Below are 16462 nucleotides of genomic sequence, written 5' to 3' on the forward strand. Positions count from 1 at the left end.
GCTCATTATTGAAAATAAGCAACAATTAGACAAAAAAATGCAAATTTATTTAATACTTGTTTTTTTCGGCAAAAATATATTTCCAAAGACACGAAAGCCATTAATTACAAAATAAAAACGTTGAATAGGTTCGTCCATTCTTCCAAAGGAAGCCCTTGAGACCTGCAATTATCCAGAATATGTCTTACGTCTACAAAAAGAACGTCAAATTTGACAAAAATCAAAAATTCATTTACTTTTTTTTGTGGAAAAACCCGTGTGGAAGCCAGTAAAGGCATAACAATTTCTCTTAAAACAATAGATTTTGTGATACCAATACCTTTTGACAACTTCCCTTGAAATGTATTAAGTGACCTCTCATTAATGAAACCAGGTAACAATTAATGAGTAACCGATTGAAAACTTAATGATTGGTTATTTTTGGGTAATTTATCGCTCACATCAAAGAAGTTGAGATTTCAAACAAAAGATAAAATTACGTTTAAAACTACTTCAATTTTCAGCAGTTGCTGTGGAAATCGTTGAGGAAAAAATGCGATATTCGATATCAATGCGAAATCGGAGAATTCTTGTAGTATTCATTTCACGAAAGATCACAAAATTCAGACGAATAAGTCCTAGCCGAAAAAAAAATTAATCTAACACAATATTGTCTTCTCTTGATACTTATCAATATGAGAAAAACTCAAATAACTCTGGTTCAAATAACTTCAAGCTATTGCTGTTATTGTTCCACTTCATCCGATTATCTATCCAAGATATAGTTTAAAAGAAATTATAGAACCAACCAACCTTTCAATCCACAAATGAAAAAATCTCTTGAATGACGTAAAATCTCCTGAATGACACTTCAACACGCCACTAAAGCTAATTGGTGACGTTTAAATGCCTATTTAAGGTAATAATAAAACCGTTTATAATTGGATCCAAACTATATAAATAGCATTTAGCAAGTTAAAAACCTTATAACTATCAAAACAAAACCTCAAAATGTGCAACTGAAAAGATGTTTAGAAAACTTAGAATGGTAAAACGATTTATTAGTCTGAAATTGTAAATTTCCGAGTGGTAAATAGCGTCAAAATAAAGTTTAAGAGGCGTAGGCGGGCGTAAAGTAAACAGGAAAAAATGAAGCGCGGAGACGGGAATAAAAAGAGTGAAAAAATATTCGATCAGCTGAAGTAACTGCCTGTTTGGATGGATACGATTATACTATATACAGACATATACCACACAGAGGGTGTATTATTATTAATACTGATACTCGTTATTGGTCGGAAAACAAGAAATAGCAAAAAAGTAGAAAATGCGCAAAATCTTTGTGCACTAGTACAAAGAATATAGAATACAAGCAGCAAAATTATAGAGCTTATTTCTCTTTTTTCTGCTTTGAATGAGAAATAGAAAAAAGGTAAAGAAAAATTGAGAACAAAAGATTTGTAAAAGCAATAAAAATCAGATGTCATGAGATTTTCTAATCAGTTTCCAACTAAGCCTCGCTGAAGCAAAACGAGAAACGTGATTGAATTTGCGCATTGAGATTGTGAACAAAAATAAAAAGAGAAAAAAGAAGAAAAATGAATTCAAAAATGTTTTTAAATGATACACAATTGACTTCAGGATTTACGACTAATCCCCACCATTATATTATTATATTTTACCAGTTCCAGTTTATAATATTATTACAAAAAAAGCAGGAAATAGAACTATACTTACAACCGTTTTAAATCAAATTTGTAAGCGATGCAAGAAAAACAACAAAATCTGCAGGAAAAAATATTTACATAAAAACGATATCGGAAATTCATCAAATGTTAATCCTATAGATGATCGGCATTGAAATCAATTGGTTTAGATTAGTTCTTCTTTTTCATTTTAAGAAAAAATTCAGAAAAAAGTTCAAATGTTTGCAATCAAACTAAAATGGTTAGAATTACGCCGTCAAATAGGCTGGTCGAGACGGACTAAGTTTATAAATAGCGAGGGATTTATAACTAAATGGTGGGTTAGTTAGTAATGGTTAGTGGAGTTATAACTGGATTGACACGTGACTTCATTTGGGCAGACAGGAAGAGATTGTTTGTTGTCAGGCGCACTCACACATTAAGATGGAGAGGGGGAAAGGGGAATAAACACTGCAAGCTCTTTTCACATTTTTTGAAGTTGGACAAAATCGAAATGATTTTTAGCTTTCAACATAGCTAGCCATTTCAGCATAGCAACGTTATACGCTAAACCAGAAATTGTTCTCGTTCTTGCGCAACGTCCTTGCCTTTGAAGATTATCTAAATAATATTCGTTGCTCAAGATAGCACAATCGCAAGTATTTCATTTTTACATAACAGATTGAGTCAAAAACAGTATCAAACAATTATAAAAATTATTTTAATGTGCTGAGAATTATAAGCGACCACTAAGTTTTTGTTAAGATTTTTTGCAAACCTTTTGAAGAGATTCTGGGCATATTTTTGTGCGACGCTATTACGAATAACATGGGACTTAAAAATTCTATTTCTCAACTGAAAGAAAGAGAATTTAAGGAATTCAAAAAATAATCTTTTCAGACTCTAGGAAAAACAAGGCGGCTCGGTAATGTGCGATCGCACATAAGGTTCCGACCCCGCTCATCCACAATTTTGGCATAATTGTCTACCAAATGATGAACAGCTAGAAAAACACAAAAAATTCAAGTATTTTTCAAAAAAAAAAAAAAACTGGTATGAACGAAAAGATAGCCTCCAAAGCAAATAACTCAGTGGAGTAAAAAATGATGCATTAGATTGATGAGATATGCCGATATTAAGAAAGCGAGCGAAGACGAATGGCAAAATCGAACAAAAACAACAAACATTAATTACATCAAAAAATTTATGTCCGTTTCAAAAAACAAAACTTAATAACAAAGTCAAAATAGCGTCAGATAAAACTGAAAATAAACAAAAGAACTTGTAATTCAGCAGAAAAAAATGGTTATTCACTAGTTCATAATAAAGCTTGGAAACAATTAGACAAAAAAGAACAGAAACTTTAAAGTTAGAAAATTCGCTGAATTTTTTTTAAAAAAACAATTAATTTCAAAGTAATGAAAACCATTTGGAATCAACTAAAATTTCCCATAGGTTTACAATTACCAATACTTCTATGCAAGGGAATTAAGAGCTCTTGGTATTCAATTTTTTATGCAGTTACAAAAAGAACAACAAATAGACAACAAACTAAAAATCAATTAAAACTTACCAGAAAATGCTTTGGAAGCCGTAAAGCCATACTTTAGCCCCCAAAACATGTTCGATTGCACCTTCGTCGAACACCGATAAGGTATTATGCGGCCGCTCATTATTGAAAATAAGCAACAATTAGACAAAAAAATGCAAATTTATTTAATACTTGTTTTTTTCGGCAAAAATATATTTCCAAAGACACGAAAGCCATTAATTACAAAATAAAAACGTTGAATAGGTTCGTCCATTCTTCCAAAGGAAGCCCTTGAGACCTGCAATTATCCAGAATATGTCTTACGTCTACAAAAAGAACGTCAAATTTGACAAAAATCAAAAATTCATTTACTTTTTTTTGTGGAAAAACCCGTGTGGAAGCCAGTAAAGGCATAACAATTTCTCTTAAAACAATAGATTTTGTGATACCAATACCTTTTGACAACTTCCCTTGAAATGTATTAAGTGACCTCTCATTAATGAAACCAGGTAACAATTAGACCAAAAAGAAAAAAAGCAAGATTATGTAAAACTTGTTTTTATCGAAAAAAAAATTATTTCCAAAGACATGAAAGCCATTAATCAAAAAATGAAAAAATTGAATAAGTTTGTTTATTCTCCCAAAAGAAGCCCTAGAGACCTGTAATTATCCAGAACATGTTTTACGTCTACAAAAAGAACGTCAAATCTGACAAAAATCAAAAATTAACTTACTTTTTTTTATGAAAAACCCGTGTCGAAGCCAGTAAATTCATAACGAATTCTTTGAAAACATTAGATTTTGTGACGCCAATCCCTTTTGACACCTTCCCTTGACAAAAATAATGTCATCTTTAACCTGTAATTAATAAGACCAGGTAACAAACAGACAATAAAAGGAACAAAATTGCGAAGTTATGTTTTTTTTTCATTTTGGAAAACAATTGTTTTCAAAGTCATGAAAGCCATTATCTATCTTCTAATATCAGAACATCGGCTCATCTACTCTTTCAGGAAAGGTCAATCAAACCGGGTCATTGTACAGGAAATTAAATACGACCAAAAAGACAAAGTAAAACCACAGTTTAAGACAAAATTAAAAAATTCAATTAATTTCTTCGAGTAAGTATTTTTGAAGCGGTAAAGAACCACAATCTATATCTTTCAGGATTTAAATATTATCATTTGTGCGTTATTTTGAACGCCAGCAATGTGATATATGAATTGACAATAACGTGATAATTTGACAAAATTAGAAAACATGAAAAATGGGCAAATACTTAAAAAATAAAAAAAATGTGAAATCTAGTAGTGTCAAAGCCAGAACCCCATAACTTAAGGCGTAAAACCGCAATGAAGACTAAATTTGACTTCAACAAAAAGAAAGAGCACTCTTTAATTGCTGACCCAAAGCTACAAGTTGACCAAAGTAAGAGAAAAATGGAGGCGAAGTTCAATAAGCCATTTTTTATTTAAAAATCAAATATTATAAAAGTCAAAAAGACCATAAGCTTTCAAGCAATCAACTAGATAAATTAATTTCGAGTTATTTAGGAAGCCAATAGGACTTATCACTAGTGAGCTTTGATTTGAAATGTTCTGTTATTTAATTAATATAAAAGAGATCAAATTTTTTTTATAAAAAACCGACTGATGACAATCCGAATTTTTTTTGGATTGTAACGGTCTAAGATCGGTACAGAACTAGTCCTGCTAATGTTGATTCTCCATTAGGAATATTTAATTTTCGGAATGTCATTGATATAGATGTTTTGTTTGTTAAAAAATCAAAAGTAAATGCTGCGTTTTTGATAATCAACGAATAAAGTTAGCAAAAAACGAATAAATTTTCTTTACAGAGAACTCTCAACGCAAGTTGAAGTGGAAACAGCCCAGTCTAGAAAGATTGTGTTAGTGGTGTTTGGATGTGCACTTCCTGCAAATTTAATCAGAAGGGACTAAATAAACTTAATTCGTGCTGTTTGTGATGAAAAAGGCTGAATTTTTTAGCCAGAATTTGTGACAAAAAAATTCAATGAAAATAGCCGACAATGGATTTTGTCTTTAAAGGTAAACTCAACAACACTTTCATGAAAAATTTTATAAAATTTTATCAAAATTGGCGAAATTTTAGTCGAAAATTTCGAAAAAAGGTGAATGAAATCAACGGAATTCACTCTATTTTCTCGAAAGTTTAAACTCCGTTATCTTCCTGTCAAAAACGAAAATCAAAAAAATCTTTTTAATTCCATTTTCTACATTGGACAAGCTTTCTAATGATACCAGTCTCAACTCTCTACGATGAATATATCGATCGGCCAAAATTGACTGAACAAAAAAAGCCCAGTTGAGTATATAGTTCCTCCCCCCCCTCAAGAGAGGTCGGAACAATAATATTCTTTGGCACCAATTGCAAGTTTAGCTGTAATGAATCGAAGGTTTTGATCATCTTTACTATTTTCAAAGATTGTTGAAAAAAAAACTCAGAGCTTTAATCCTCATAGAACACTACGAATTAAGTTAGACTTTAAAATGTAACGTTCGCTGTTAGTATAGTGCTGAGTCTCCCAGACTGTCACTATGGAGAACGGGGTTCGATTCGCCGACAGAGAGCTATTTTGCACAAAATATGTTAGTTTCAATTTTTATCAATTAAGTTCCACTTTTCAAAGTTCTCATGCCACCGTAAAAAAAATTCGAAGCAGATGTGTTAATTTGCTTTTACTATTGATCTCGAAGAAGTAAAACCCATTTTAATTTTTTTGGTTTGAGCTAAGTAGCAAAATGCTACCAACTAAAATCAGCTGTTTGAAGTTGTAAATCAGAGCAACTTACGTCATAAAGAGTTCAGACATTAGGAGCAAAGAAGGCAATAGAAAGCTCACATGGGTCAAACAAAAAAAGAAGAAAGACGACTACAATAATTGCTAGGAACATAGTTTGAGTTGGCAGTTAATCGAGATAATTCGTGGGCACCCAATTTTTTAAAAGTTGACGAGAGTCTTAATGAGAACTTGAAGCCAGTCCAAAGCTCATCTATCATACGAAAAACGGTCAGATCGACTTTCTGTCGAATGGGGCAACAAAAATCAACTAATAACAAAAATTTCATCAAGAATAGTTAAAAACGAAAAAGAAGTTCTGCGCACAATCACAGACACACACACGTTAACAAAAACACACAAAAACACACCAAATCACACCCAGTCCACAACCATAACACACGTACGCACGCTCACACGCACACACACACAGCAGTTCCCTGAATAAAACTTAGTTTAAAATGAACACTAATTTCTCTTACGAAATTGGATATTTTCTGTCAGTTAAAGTTCAATTAATTAGCAATCATATAACTAATGAAAAAATGCTCACGTTCGAAAAGAATTAAGTGATGTTTTTGAATAGATATCAAAAAACTTTAAGGTCTTCTGTTGATTTTTCACAAAGCTGAAAAGATTACTTGGCAAACTCTAATATTGTACAGAGAAGTCTTGCCCACAAAAAATAGCTTGATTCTAATTCAATTTTGCTTCGGCGATACCATCTTATCGAGTTATCAATCAGATGTCAAAAGTTAAAATTTTCAACCCAAAGAAACCTAACTCTAACATTCACTGGCCTCAAGCTGCTGAACTCAGCGTTACACGGCAATGTATATTTCATGAAAAGTAAAAAAAATAGAATCATGCCAGGGATTCGGAACCAAAAAATTTTCAAATTCAACCGAGCAAAGTATTTTGAGCTAATCGAAATTTTCTATCTATATTTTTGCAAAGCTAATTACTACAGAGTGTTAATATCAACGGAGCCAACTCATATGAAGTTACCATTACTAGAACTGTGCGCAAGATTTTGTTCTAGGACATTTGCCTTTTCTGTTTTATATCAATGACATGAAATCGCTAGCAAAATTGAAATTGAATAGACATTAAAAGTAAGCCAAAAAAAAATTTCAGACAATATGTTCCATATAACCCACCAAACAAAGCAAAGCAAAACTTGTACTCATCTTGCGTTTTATCTATTCTCCTTTACGCCACTAAAGCGTGATTTACCGATATTGTTCACTTGAGATTAATACAGAATTCTTGCTAAAGATGATTATGCTGGTGTTATTCAAAAAGCTATTACAACTCCAACCTGCAATATTCAGATGACAAGTCGATCTTCAATAAGCAAATTGAGCCGGATCTTAAATTAGCCTAATAGCTAGCCACAAGTCAGCTATTAACGCCTCCTATTGAAGTTCTTAGTAAAACGACGTGAACCCGTTTGGTTCGAACTACTCGTGCACTTAGCCCATTATATGCCTTTGCACATTCCGCCAATTTTAACCTTGTCAACAAGCTGGCTTAAAAATAAATAAATCACTTTGTAGCAAGACCAAATGCATAATTTCTCCTGCTATGATATGTTGAAACCCCATACCTTGCAAAAATGAAGTCATTTACTACTACAACTACTAAAACAACTACCAAGTCATTTTCCTGTACTGGCAGTGCCAATTTAGACCTGTGTCATATACCACGGTAATTTGAACAAAGCTGAACCGGCTACTGAGTTGATGTTTCTTGGCGAAATGTTACACACACAAGAAAGAGGACTAGATCAACGAAGCTACCATAGTGGATCTTCAGGCAACAAATCTTTATCTTGGTATCTACGGCCTTATGAGCTCGCTGAAAATATTGGATAGTGCAATTAAAGAGATCAAAATAAGGATGCAAAACCATATTTCTCCTAAAGATAGAGTAAAAACGGCAGAGAAGGCCAAATTTCTGTCTGCAATTCAGGGTTTAGGGACTAATACGACAATTTCCTTACGCGCATAAGAGCAAAAGCGCGCTATTGTGACCTCAAAAGGTCAAAACAGAAACCAACGAGAAGTTGGTGAAACAAAATGTAACAGAGGATTGAAAGACCCTGAAGTAAAACTAGATGGCACCAAAAAAAACATTGCTTGTTACTGAAATGACCGACACTCTTTAGTTCGAAAGTGAGACAATGGCTTTTACGCTTGCTTCATCAGGTATTAAGCCCTTTACAGTGAAAAAGGAAGTTAATTAACTTGAAAAAGGCCTTTTGAAAACCAAATGATAAGTTTTCAGCAAACAAAATAAACAATGTCTGCACTCGATGTGGAGACAAACCCTTTTCTAGACTGTGTCCTTCGCTTAAAATGTAAAACCTGGGAGAAGGAAGAACACTAAACAAAAACATGTTGACCCAAACCCAAAAATTGAGGTCAAATACACAAAAACAATACTTCTGAAGATCAAAATAATCTTTCGGAGCTAGCATCTCCTGGACCTGAGATGGGAACATATAATACTCAAGAACAAATCTATACATGCGTAAATAGGGCCATGCCAATTTTATGCTGACTTTTCATTAGCTGGATCCAGCAGTCAATTCTGAAAATTACAAACTTCAGCCCTAATTTTCGTCTGTTAAAATTTGAGATTAGTTTCTGTGTCTTATTCTTCATTTAGAATTTAATCAACCCCCCGTTTTGGAATCTTTGGCATGATGTGCCATTTTTCCAGTAACAATGTGGTGTTTAAGAATTTTGTTTTGAAATTGAGCGGTAGCGTTACGCTACCAATTAACCTATATTCATCACATATCAGAACTTCGTCGTTTCACAGAAAAAAACTGCTGATACTTTCGATTAGATGTTCTTTAGTTTCGACACGCCACTTGCTTATGTGATAACTATCAACTGGACCAAGCTTTGTTACTTAGTCAAGTATCTTGAGGTCATTAAGCATTATCGACAGCGTAACCAGCAACCGTAAATAATTTTAAAGTGTTCTTTTATCATCATATATATGTATAAACGATGGTTACTGGTACGAATTAAAGAATAATTTCATAATAACACGCTGGTTTAAAAAAAATAAATCACTTTGTAGCAAGACCAAATGCATAATTTCTCCTGCTACGATATGTTGAAACCCCATACCTTGGAAAAATGAAGTCATTTACTACTACAACTACTAAAACAACTACCAACTAATTTTCCTGTACTGGCAGTGCCAATTTAGACCTGTGTCATATACCACGGTAATTTGAACAAAGCTGAACCGGCTACTGAGTTGATGTTTCTTGGCAAAATGTTACACACACAAGAAAGAGGACTAGATCAACGAAGCTACCATAGTGGATCTTCAGGCAACAAATCTTTATCTTGGTATCTACGGCCTTATGAGCTCCCTGAAAATATTGGATAGTGCAATTAAAGAGATCAAAATAAGGATGTAAAACCATATTTCTCCTAAAGATAGAGTAGTAACGGCAGAGAAGGCCAAATTTCTGTCTGCAACTCAGGGTTTAGGGGACTCATACGACAATTTCCTTACGCGCATAAGAGCAAAAGCGAGCTATTGTGACCTCAAAAGGTCAAAACAGAAACCAACGAGGAGTTGGTGAAACAAAATGTAACAGAGGATTGAAAGACCCTGAAGTAAAACTAGATGGCACCAAAAAAACATTGCTTGTTACTGAAATGACCAACACTCTTTAGTTCGAAAGTGAGACAATGGCCTTTACGCTTGCTTCATCAGATATTAAGCCCTTTACAGTGAAAAAGGAAGTTAATTAACTTGAAAAAGGCCTTTTGAAAACCAAATGATAAGTTTGCAGCGAACAAAATAAACAATGTCTGCACTTGATGTGGTGACAAACCCTTTTCTAGACTGTGTCCTTCGCTTAAAATGTAAAACCTGGGAAAAGGAAGAACACTAAACAAAAACATGTTGACCCAAACCCAAAAATTGAGGTCAAATACAAAAAAAAATATTTCTGAAGATCAAAATAATCTTTCGGAGCTAGCATCTCCTGGACCTGAGATGGGAACATATAATACTGAAGAACAAATCTATACAAGCGTAAAAAAGGCCATGCCAATTTTATGCTGACTTTTCATTAGCTGGATCAAGCAGTCAATTCTGAAAATTACATACTTCAGCCCTAATTTTCGTCTGTTAAAATTTGAGATTACTTTCTGTGTCTTATTCTTCATTTCGAATTTAATCAATCCCCCCCCCCGTTTTGGAAACTTTGGCATGATGTGCCATTTTTTCCAGTAATAATGTGGTGTTTCAGTATTTTGTTTTGAAATTGAGCGGTAGCGTTACGCTACCAATTACTCCATATTCATCACATATCAGAACTTCGTCGTTTCACAGAAAAAAACTGCTGATACTTTCGATTAGATGTTCTTTAGTTACGACACGCCACTTGCTTATGTGATAACTATCAATTGGACCAAGCTTTGTTACTTAGTCAAGTATCTTGAGGTCATTAAGCATTATCGACAGCGTAACCAGCACCCGTAAATCATTTTAAAGTGTTCTTTTATTATCATATATATGTATAACCGATGGTTACTGGTACGAATTAAAGAATAATTTCATAATAGAGGATTAAAATTTAAATTCCTTAATCAACTGTGCATTTGGCCTTTCAAGCAGATGAATGGATTAAAAAACAGCTTAAGAGTTTAGAAAATTTGAAAATTAAATCCATCGACCAAGTTTACGTACTTTTTCAAAAATGTAGGAACATAATAGTTACTAAATCAAGTTAATTCGTGAAAATTTATCCACAGGGATTGGCTTCAAAGAGCTTGTTTGCATCGAATAAGGCAAGCAGATGATTAAGTTCTTATGGTTTTTTTTAATCGTTCACTAAATTTGAAAGGTTTCGTCTGCTTGTTTCAAAATACACTTCAGTATTTGAAGACATTAATTTCAGTTGGAAATATTCCACTCCTAAAACTGCTGAAGTTTCCGGAACCTATCAGGACAATCAAGTTACCATCAATCACGTGCTTAGCAGCTATACAACAGGTAATCAGGAAATGGAAGAGAGTTGAAAGTTTTACAGCTACCTTTGATCCACAATGAAATAGCAATCATTCCGTTTTCACACCAAGCTAGCTTCATTTAAGCTGAGTTGTGAAATAATGCTCACAATTTTGGCTTCAACAATTGGGGATTCAGTTTGATTTAAATGATCTGCTTGAGAAAAACAACAATGCCGTAAAAAGCTTTCCATGATTAGGTACGAGCTTCTGATCGGCAAATGTCAGTTTTTCAAAAAGATTTGATGATGTCAATTTGATATCTAGCATCTAAATAATTTCTCAAAGAGTCAGATTCGCAAAAAACTGCTTTCTAAATTGAGAAGAAAACAACAATTGGTAGCTCTATTAGGATCAGTTTGAATATTATTCACAAAACAGGATTTAACACCTGCAACGGATATTGTTAGCAATAATTTAATTTTTTAAAAAATGTGTTATAATTTTAGAAGAAAATAGCTAATTTTTCGCTACCACTACAAATTTGTCACTAGGTTTCTGTAATAGCAAACATGGTAATGGGTATTCTATGCATCAATGTAAAACACAACTTCAATTGAGAGTTTATCCGGTATTGTTTTGAACAAAACTTTCTATGGTTAAGTTGGCACAATTCAAAGTTTCTATTAGTACTCTCACTGTTAATTCAAAATAACCAATTGTTTTCAACTAAGCAAATTCCTGTCTAATATTCATAATTCTATACACCCTGAAGTGCATTTTGGGCATTCAGAAAAATTTAGCAAATCAGATCTTTTCATAAAGACTAATTAAAGTTTCCTTTCAACCCGCAAAATTTACTCATGAGAACTAAGTTTTGAAAGCCGAATTTTTTCAAAAGGCGTGGTTTTAACTGAAAATGTGCTCTATCACTTGCTAATTATTTCACGAATCAATTGAAAGTGAAAACACCCTCAACAAAAAACGGATGTCAAACTTTAGGTTCGCCCTCATAATATTGTTTATTTGAAACAAGCAAATGAAATAGTAGCCAGCATTCGCTACTGTCGTTATCAAATATTATATTATTTCCAGACTAGATAAAAGAGTCAGAATGTACGTGCACTGCTTCAGCAATTTGGTGACATTTAAGGGCAACACTTTAACTTGCTCAAACAGAATGATATTTTAAAAATATCGAACATCATTTAAACAAAACGGTTGACCTCATTTGTTGAGAGCTGCACATTGATCGGCTTAAAAATAATAAATTTGTTTTCATTACAATTACAAAAACTACAAAAACATAAATTCGTATTTTGTCCGCTTCAGTGTCGTTTCAGCATTTCAGAGCTGTTCTAAGTCAATCACTCATAAGTACATCTGACAGAACTTTTCACATAAAAACGAATATTCAAAATTATCCAAAGAAGTTGAAAATGCTTTATCTAAAAAGCCCACTAAAACCTGTTTTCAAAAAATTCAGAATAAATAGTAAAACTTTCAAAAAAAGAGAAACATTTTATTTAGAGGCCAGATCTAACAATCTCTTATATTTTCAATTAAGTTGATATAAAATTTATCGAGAGAGTTATAAAGCAACAGAACTCAAATGGATATGGTTTTATTCTGGTTTTTGTAAGTGGCTCTATAAATGGTAGTTTTATTTCCAAGCGATCTCTATTATCAAGCGATCTCTATTTCTCTATCTGTTGCGAAGCACTTTTTTGCTTGTGTGTTTACTTCTCACCATTTTAGACAACATTTTCGAAACCTCAAAAGTGTAGTTCAAAATTGGAAGCAAATTGTTTTCCGATCTACCAGATCTTACTTCATTTTGTTTTGGGAAGCCAAAAAATATCATCAACAAAAAAACTTTGCTGATGCTGTAGATTGTTGGGATTGGTCTGATAAATAAGCTGTTCCGTAAGTAAGAGCTCCGTAATTATATAAGGGCTGCACATTTTGTCTCCATAACTTTAACGGCAACGTTCTGCTGAGGTATTTTCCAGTTTGAAAAAAGAGAAATGATGTCGTAGATTAAAGCTTCTTGATGATAATCAATGATTTTTTTTAAAAAAAAACGTTTAATATTGCATACAGGTGAAAGTCAAATTAGCAACGTGCATGATTTAAAAAATTCGTGTTGAAACAAATTCAAAAACAAACACTCTTAACATTCAAATTACCTGGCCTAAATTAGACAGATATTTCGATTGTTCTTAATTTAAAGCTGTACGTAACAATTAAAGCTGTACCTTCCTCAATTTGGTTTGGCTGTTCGTCAAATAATTCGTTGTTAGTGGGTTTTTGAGCATTAGATAGCTATTGGACACTATTTGTCTTTTTAGTAAGCTAAACAAGGGAACTGAACTTAAAACACTCACGTGCATATTTTAAAATGCCGAAAGTCTGCAGTGCCTGAAGTCAAAATGCCAGAAGTTGCTATTTAGCTAGAAGTTGAATTTCGTTGACTTTACTCATTTTAAAACGTGCGCCTTTCTTGTTTTAAGAATGGCTAAGTGACTCTGCAGAAGTCCAGAAGTCACTTCGCAATTCTCACTTAGTATCTTGAATACTTGATTCGCGGTTCTCGAAAAACGCCAGAAATTCTTTTTTTTCTTTTTCAAACATGTAAATTATTAACATAACCGAAACGTTAAAGTTTACATGCCTTCAGAATAATCAGGAATATTTATTGAAATATTCAAAATTATACATTAATTTTCTGGTTATTAATTGATGTTACCCATTAAGCTGTTCGTTCCGCTGTATATAAAAATAAGACACGAATGATCCTAACTGTCTATCTATTGGAAAATTGTCATGCTGACAATGCAAAAACTCTGTTAAAGTTCTTTTGAAAAGAGTTTTGTTCTCCGTCGCTCTTACATTAAAAGGTATCTTCCACTTTTGTATGCTCTTCAAAATCAAAGATCTTTTACTCTGCTTAGTATAGTTTTGCGTTCTTATTATCAGCTGTTTTGTCCCTTTGTTCTGTTTTAACTGTAGGCGGTTTGCACATTTTCAAGTCTGTGTGGAGTTTCAATATACTAAACTTTGAAATACTAAATTCATCTGCTGGTAGGACATGCGAATTGAGAAGGATATCACAACAATGATCGAATTTACGAAGCATATAACACACTTTTATGCCAAATTAATTTTTCGATTTACACGCTGTATGTTTTTTTGCTGACAATGTTTTTAAATAAACTCCACTGAATGACAAATGAGACAGGACTAAAGGTTTGAAAACTTGGAGGCTTACTTCCAAAGGTATATCGTTTCTTGCCAGATATAGTGAGCGAATGGCGGCCGCCGTTTTTTTTAAAAACTACATTTAGATGTTTTTCAAAAGTCAATTTTGAGTCAAGGTGTATTCCTAGATAACGACAACTCTCAGCAGATTTTATTAAATTTCCGTTAAAATCAACTTTTGGTTCTAATTCATCCTGGGTAGAAAAATAAAGTAGTTTTTTTATCACCATTCAAAGTGAGTTGATTTTCTTTTAAGTAACTGTACGTCTTCAATAAAATATTTTTAATTTTTGTTGCAATTGTTTCTCTTGGTTCATATCGACACAAAATACTAGTATGGTCTACAAATGGAACAAGCTCAAAGTCACCTTCGATTTTTTTCCTGAAAAATCGTTAACGTATATTTGGAAACCAAAAAATGGAAGTTTCTGAAAACACTATCGTCCTTTAACTGACATAATGCTGTAATTTTAGATGAAGCAATTTTCAATGGTGCTACAGCATATCAATGTAATTTCAGTCAATAAAAAGTACAAAATTTTAAAAAACTATAATGGAATGTTTTTCTTTTAAAATTGACTGTTTTTGTAATTTAGAAAAAAACTGACAGTGAGTTTTCTATATAATCGACCAAACAATAATCTAAATTCGAGATAATCCGATATGACTGTTTATATTCATATGCGCATCATTTCACAGTTTAATAGAGGAAAATTATTTTTGCCTACACAGCTGTCAAATGATAAGCTGGCTGTTGAAAATTACATCTACAGAAAAAACTCGCGCCATTAAATGAGAAATTTCTGGGATACACAGCTTTTACTTCGGACCGATCATTTTTCAGGTTAATATCGGAAGAGCCCTGTTGAATTCTTATTAATTAATTTTGATATTTAGAACTTCTCGTATGAAACAAGAAACAGTCTTGATATCTATTTGCTAGATTACTTAATATCTTAAGTATTCAGTTATGGCGAGTTTGAATTAACCTTGACAATTTTCAACCTCCGAGTAATTAGTAAAAGCAGAAATGCATATAGAAATTTTGTTTAAAGACTTATTCAATTCATATCAATGCTCGCGAACCGATGTATTTTACCTTCTCCGATATTTTACTCAAGGGAAAAATTAGACTATTACGACAAACTTACCACAAATTTCAAGTACAAATGCTTTAGTCTGGATAACAGGTTTACATGAACAAATGTATGACCAGGTTACGTAAATAAATCCCTTGAATTATCCAGCCCAACAGAACGGTAAAGTCAAAAACAAAAGCAAAATCCAAAAATCCAGATATTAAAAACGTACTCAAAGAAGATTTATTCAGAATTATTTGTTGTAATTTTGCGTCGATCAAATTCTATGTAACTAACATAAACGGCTGCATAACATTCCCAGGCTACCGATTTTTGGGAAAATTATTTGGTCTGCTTGGGGCTATAAAATTCTTGACCGCTAAGACGGTTTGGATCAAATAATACACAGAAATACTTCAATCTTATAAATACTTGCTACAAACTAAACTAAACTTTAACTGGTTTAAGGTAGCGCAATCAACGGTTAAATTCTATTTGAAGGTCAGCCTAAACGGCTCTCAACCTGTTCTTGAACACAGGGACGTGCTGAGAAAAGACAGACTTTCCGGAAATCTTTCAAAGATTTCATTCCGTTTGAAGTGAAAAAGTTTGAAGAATAGCCTCTGGACCCGACCTCAGTGATAAACTTTACTAAAACTGGGGTTTGAAAATCGGGCAATCGCAGCTGTCAAAATTAAAGTTTACTGTTTATTTCCTGCTAAGCAGTGGGAAAATGAACACTTAATAACCGCAATTACAAGAAAATAGTGACTTTTTTGAGTAAATTGTTTGCAAGTGAAATTTAAACGCAAAAGCAGCCGCAGTATTCCCAATATTAAATTGCACTCACTACGACATGAACAAACTGCATTTTCTGATACGTCAAGACAAAAGGCAACTCTTAGATCCAGTTCATTTCAAATCGAATCTTCAAAAAATAAGATCTGGATAATTTCGAAACTGTAGATTTTAGAGAGGATTTCATCAAAATTTACCGAACAAAAGAACTAATTGGAAGCATTCAAAGAGCGTTGTAGAACAAGCGCTATAAATCCAAGATGCATACAAGATATGATAAAATAGAATAAAATGAACAAAATATGAACAGGCAAATCTTA

At 32.9% G+C, this 16462-nt stretch overlaps 1 protein-coding gene across 3 annotated transcripts in view; it reads right to left on the minus strand.

Moving 5' to 3' along the window:
* The window catches only part of LOC142348725 (excitatory amino acid transporter-like), a 94698-nt gene that overhangs the window by 62031 nt on the left and 16205 nt on the right, over positions 1-16462 (minus strand). The window contains exon 1 of one of the 3 annotated variants that reach the window (XM_075400192.1): positions 15417-15652. The exons of the other annotated variants lie outside the window; for them this stretch is intronic. The gene's annotated coding sequence lies outside the window, so the exon portion shown is untranslated. Of the gene's footprint in view, positions 1-15416; positions 15653-16462 lie in introns of those variants that run through there. 3 annotated transcript variants of the gene reach the window in all.

The sequence above is a fragment of the Convolutriloba macropyga genome, chromosome 10 (genome assembly GCF_964194025.1).
Source record: "Convolutriloba macropyga chromosome 10, txConMacr16.3, whole genome shotgun sequence".
Classification (NCBI taxonomy): domain Eukaryota; kingdom Metazoa; phylum Xenacoelomorpha; order Acoela; family Convolutidae; genus Convolutriloba; species Convolutriloba macropyga.